Source organism: Antechinus flavipes, chromosome 5 (genome assembly GCF_016432865.1).
Source record: "Antechinus flavipes isolate AdamAnt ecotype Samford, QLD, Australia chromosome 5, AdamAnt_v2, whole genome shotgun sequence".
NCBI classification, from domain to species: Eukaryota; Metazoa; Chordata; class Mammalia; order Dasyuromorphia; family Dasyuridae; genus Antechinus; species Antechinus flavipes.
In genome coordinates, this window is record NC_067402.1 from 64,295,157 (window position 1) to 64,301,156 (window position 6,000).

Sequence of the window (6,000 nt, forward strand, 5' to 3'; positions counted from 1 at the left end):
GCCAATCTTGGACTCCCGCCTGCCCAGAGAGCCGGTTTCTATTTATTCCTCTAGGACTTGGCTAGTCCTGCTGAACTCATCCCACATCTGCTTGATTTAGAGTCCCTACCAGCCCAGTGGATAAAGCTAAGGGACCCAGAACACCCAGCAGTAGGGAAGCCCTCTGCAATCTGCTCTGATCAGGGCAAGGGCGAGTACTGGGTGAACCTTGGAATTTGGAGAAGGTCCAGAGAAGATTGGGCAGTGAAGGCAGGAAGATCAGTTTGAATTAATTGATTAGTAGATTAGCTGAAGGGAATGGTTTGGATTTTTCTTTTCTAAGCTTTGGAACTTATATCCAATTATTCACATCACCAGCTCTCCATTGGGCATCTTGAACTGGATGGCAATACCTTATTTTATGTTATTATTTAATATTATATTATATACATTTCTGAATAAGTCCAAGACAGAACTCAATGACCTTTCCCCCCAAATCTTGCCATGCTTCCTAGCATTCCCATCTCTACAAGGGATCTCTACACCGTTCTTCCAGTTGCTTAGGGTCACAACTTCATTGTCACTCTCACTTTCTCACTGCTCTTGTCCCATGTACACAGACAAAGTTTCGCCAAATTCTACTGTCTCATGTATCTCACCACTTACCCAGCTGCCATAGTACCTCCCACCTGGACTAAGGCAATAGCCCCATGGTGAGTATTCTGTCTCAACTAATCCGTGATCCTACCAAGAAGATTTTTTTATTTTAAAAAATTTTTTATTAAAGCTTTTTAATTTTTAGAAGATATGCATGGAAAATTTTTCAACATTAGCCCTTGCAAAACCTTGTGTTCCAGTTTCCTCCTTTTCCCCATCCCTTCCCTAGATAGCAAGTAATCTAATATATTTTAAACATGGTAAAAATATTTTTAAACCCATATATGCATATATATTTAAATACTTGCTGCACAAGAAAAATCAAATTAAAAAGCAAACAAATGAGAAAGGAAATAAATTGCAAGCAAACAACAACAAAAAGAGTAAAAACACTATGTTGTGGTCCACACTCAGTTCCCACAGTTTTCTCTCTGGGTGTAGATGACTCTCTTCATCACAAGATCATTGGAACTGGTCTGAATCAAGGAGGAGATCTTTTTAAAAGCACAGGCCTGACCACTTCACCCTTTTACTCACTATATCCAGGGGCTTGCTATTATTGCATAATATCCCAGATCAAATATAAATTCCTCTGTCAGCTTTTCATGCCCCTCACAACCTGTCACCATCCTGAGTGTTCTTACCATTCTGCTGCCCTCTATGTATTCTGTGATCCAACTAGCTGGTGCTTTGGTTATTTCTCACAAACCTTCCTTCATTTTCCACCTCTAGACCTTTTTGGGGGCTGTTCCCCATGCCTGGAACACTCTCCCTGTTCACCTTCACCCACTGGGTTCCTTGATTTCCTTCAACACTCAGCTTAAAAACAATCTTCTACAGGAGGCTCTCCTTTATTTTTTCCCCTTTATTATTAATATGTTAATGGTAATTTTAAATGATTAACATTATTATCAAGTAAATAATATTAATAATAATAAAGTTCATCCTTTTATGGTGGGAAAATGGGCATATAGGTCAACAGTTAATTTTTCTTAGTTGCTGTTGGTATTGTAAATAGAGTTTAAGATTTTTTTCCATGTCTTTAACATATTCCCTTCCTCCAAATACTTTGTATATCAGTCCTTTATTGCCTTCATAAATGCATTACCTCCTGCATTTATAATCTTACATACCCTTGGCCCAGTGCAACTGCTTTTCTCATTTAGTGTCCTTTGGTGCTGGAGAAGACCTTAACTATTTTTAAGGGATCTTAAAAAAAAAAAAGGATGAAGTTGAAGAGGTTTGTGTGTGGGAGGAAATCAAAAGCAGTATTAGTAAAGAAGTCAATTCTATAAACAACAATTCCAAGGAATCTCATCAATGAACAGCTTTGAATGCATTTAGGCCTTTTCATCACTAGTCCATATCCTCTCCAAAATCTCTTATAAAATCTATCCACTATATTAGAGACATCATTTTAGGTCTCTCAATGGATACTAATGTGGAACACAGTATGTCTGTCTACCTCTTAACTCAAACCCTCATTATATAATCCACTCAATTCTTTTCCCATCATGTCACTTCATTATATCTTTTACATGTTCTTGCTAGTGATTTATTGGTCACTGGTTTTAGCCTATAGCTGCTTATTGTCTATATATGTCTTTCCATTATCCTTTGAGTAATCTGCCATTTTGATTCTTCAAAGATTGTGATATGTGATTCACAGGCAACAGAAGAATGTATTTAAAATATGTACCCTTTACCACTCATGGCCAGTTCTCTTTTTCATTTAATTCCAAGCCCAAATTAGTGTCTATTAGTGATGACTGTCCAATATATTATGGATTTATTGGGAGAGGAGGTGAATAAAGTTTTTTTGAATTTAATACTACCTACTTGTCAATAATGTTTCTTGAATTTAATATTATCTACTTGTCAATAATGTTACCTAGAATATATACAGATCCTGATTTCTTGAATTTAATATTACCTACTTGTCAATAATGTTACATAAAGTATATCCAGAGCCAGTTTTGGGAAGCAGTTGTCTTGCCTGAATGTTTCTGATTAATTTATCTTAAGAGAAGGGTCCTTTTGCCTGGTTCTCCCCCCCAAAAAAAGTATTTTCCCATTCTTGATCAAAATTGATCTCTCCCACTCCTCAGCTTTCCAAGAAGTCTCTGTCCTGACCAGTATAATTTTTCTGCTGAGCTAATATCATCTATCTTTTCCTAATTGTTCTCTTATCTCCCATCAACTCAGATGACTTTTATCTCATTCTTTAACTTCAGGGCCTTTAGTCTTTTCTGAGGAAACAGGAAGATATCTCTTGTTTACTCATGAACAACTAACCACAACAAATACTTAATATATAAAAGGAAAATATGAACTGTATTTCACAAAAGGTGGCTATAAACTGTCCAGCACTTCTGGGAGAGAACGATTCAGCACAGAGACCCCCTGGGACAAGGTTCTGAAAGACAGTTGAAATAATTCAATCCTATCTCAGTGAGAAAATAAAAGAACACATAATAGTCCCTTCACATACCATAGCTGCTCACACTGGATCACAATATAAATAATAACTACTGTTTATCTCAAGAGCTCCCAATGTTATGTAAATAGTTTATTCAAAATTAGAATTAAGAAGAGGCAAAGAACAGAAAATTATCAATAGAATATTAAGTATAATAATAGTGATTAAATAGGACCTTGGAGATTCTGCCAAAGTCACTTATTCCACTGACAAATGGACATATATGTGTCCATTTGGAATTTTCATGCTTTTTATTGTGTTCATACGTATGTCATAAGAATCACGCTATTCAGAAAATGGCTGCAGATAAAAATGTCATTTGAAATAAATATGAATGGCAGAATTTAGAGTTGAGCTGAACCTCACATTGATCCAGTAATCTTTTTCCTCTTCTTGTCCCCTAAACTTTTTAATATTAGAGCTGAATAAATGAAGACTAGCAAATGGCATCAGAGGCCATTTTATTCTAGTGTCTTTCTCTCCGTGCCTGAATACCACACTGAAAGACCAGCAGGGATGCTCAGCACAGATATTCTGATACCACAGAGAGATGATCTAAGGTCTAGTGGAAAGCAGAGACAAAATGCAATAAAGAGACAAAAACTGCAGAATGCGCTGATGGGGCTTGAAGACCAGGAAGGGGTGGAAACATAAAACAGCAGATATAAGCATAACAACAGCATCAGGGTGCATTGGGGGATCTACACTCTTATAGAATGAATTGCCCTGACCACATACATACCCTTAAATATAATAATTTCTTAGCATGTGTATCCTTTTTTTGTGTCTTTTCTGCGTGTGCTTTTTTCCTCATTGATATAGTCCTCTAAGAGAAAGTTTGCATATTTTTTGGAGGGCAATTTTTTTGGTGATTTAGCTTGCAGAGTTGTTTGATTAAATTTGATTGCAGAGCTGCTTTGAATGTTCTTGTTGGCTAAGTAAAAACAATAGTGGTGAGGCTTGTGAACTATGGTTCTGAGAGAGTGCTAACCCACAGAGTCTCACCTAGAGTCCCTTTCTGGGGGCCATGTGTGAGGGGACAGGCTAGGGGTACTCTTTCACTTTTAATAATACTGAAACACACCCGTCTCCATTAAGGTTCTGGGCTTTATTAAAATCGGATACTAGGGAAGTCTGAAGACTGTGTCAATGAAATCCCTGATCTACAGCTCTCTGGAAAATTCAGAGATAGAGGAAGTGATCTGTGTGGGACAGGAAGACAACAGCTAAAGGCAAAATATATAAGATAAAATTTCAACTTCTGAGAAAATGCTTACAAATGATAGTTGCAGAGAGAGAAAAGAAAGAGCAAGAACCAGCAGTCTTTGTGACAAAGCATTACAGCTTCAGGATATCTTCCCCCATGATGTTGTCCTGGAAGACGTCCTGAATGTCATGGGCTGAACTGATAATGTCAAAGGAATAAGGGAAAATGAAGCATCCTTAATATCTGAGCATCCCTTAGTCTCTAATCTACCTGAGCCACAAGTTACAGGAGCCTGCTGCTTTCACACAAGGAAGGCTATAAAGAATGGGTCTAGGGATGGTTTTTGTGTCTGACTTCTAATGAGCATTTTAGATTCAAAGGACTTCATTATCAGAAGGGGAGTCAGAAGTAGGGAATTTCTGGCCATGAGAACCGAGGTGGGGAAGAATTAAGCAGTCATTTGAAGTATGGAAGCAACTCTCCAAAGATGAATTTTGATCCAGAGAGACAGGCTTCTGAATTCTGATTTGTGCCACAAGAGTAGCAGTCCTTTCTACCCTGCCCCTACCTCCAACCCAGACAGGAGTGATAAGGTCCAGGTTGCTCCATAGAGACCGCAGATGCTCCAGGATGGACCTGCCTCAAGGAGTTAATGTTGGGTATTATAATGAAATGAAGTTCCCATTTCATTATAATGAAAGTTAATGAACGTTTCACACACAACAATTAACAAATGAGATTTACTTAGCCATAGCAGAAAGTTATCCAACAAGAATGGACAACGAGAACAACCTGAAACATCTGCCCATTTTGGCCCATTAGTCTCACCTCAGAGGCACCTGGGGATTCCTGTGGTTATTTTGTGCTTTTCAATCAAGGAAGGGATGTCAATAGCCTGAGCCTTTAGAACCCTGAGCCAATTAAACCTGTTTAATTTTTAAAATTTTGTTTATGGAAAAATTGGTGCAACCTTCATGGAAGTAAAGTTAGGATATTACTCTTCCTATAACAGGAGATTATGAAATTCTGTATAAGAAGCTAAAGGTCTAAAGGAAAAGGTCATGTTTTCCAAATTGACTCTTCCTTATCCAAATTACATTAACTTTGTCCATGCAAAAGCTGTTTAATTTAATGTAATCAAAATTTAATGTAAACAAAAATATTGTTTTTGTTGACCCATATCTCTTCCTTCTTAGCCATGGTTATGAAAGTTAGCTGATCTGGCTCTCATAATATTCAGATTATATGAATTTTCATCTCATTGTGACATATAGTAATAAAATATTGGTCTAAATGCAGTTCCTGCCAGATTTTTTTCTATCTAAATTACTTACAAAAATTCCCCATTTGATAAGAACTCCTGGGAAAATGCAAAAAAAGTTGAGAAGGTCATGTTTTCCTCCTATCAGTTGACTGAAGGTAATGCATTTGAAAAGGAAGCTAGCCTCAGGAAGTGAATCTGGCTAAGAAGATAAGAGTATGAGATTAGAATTTGGATTTCTGAATCATGACTTGACATTTAAGAAGGATGGTCTTGCTGAAGGATGGAAAGAACCTATTGAGGTTTGGTAAAAATATAAATGGCAGCAAGGTGGTGAAATGAATAGAGTACTGATCTTGGAATCAGGAAGACCTGAATTCTGGTCTCAGACACCTAGTAGCTGCTGTGTGATGCTGG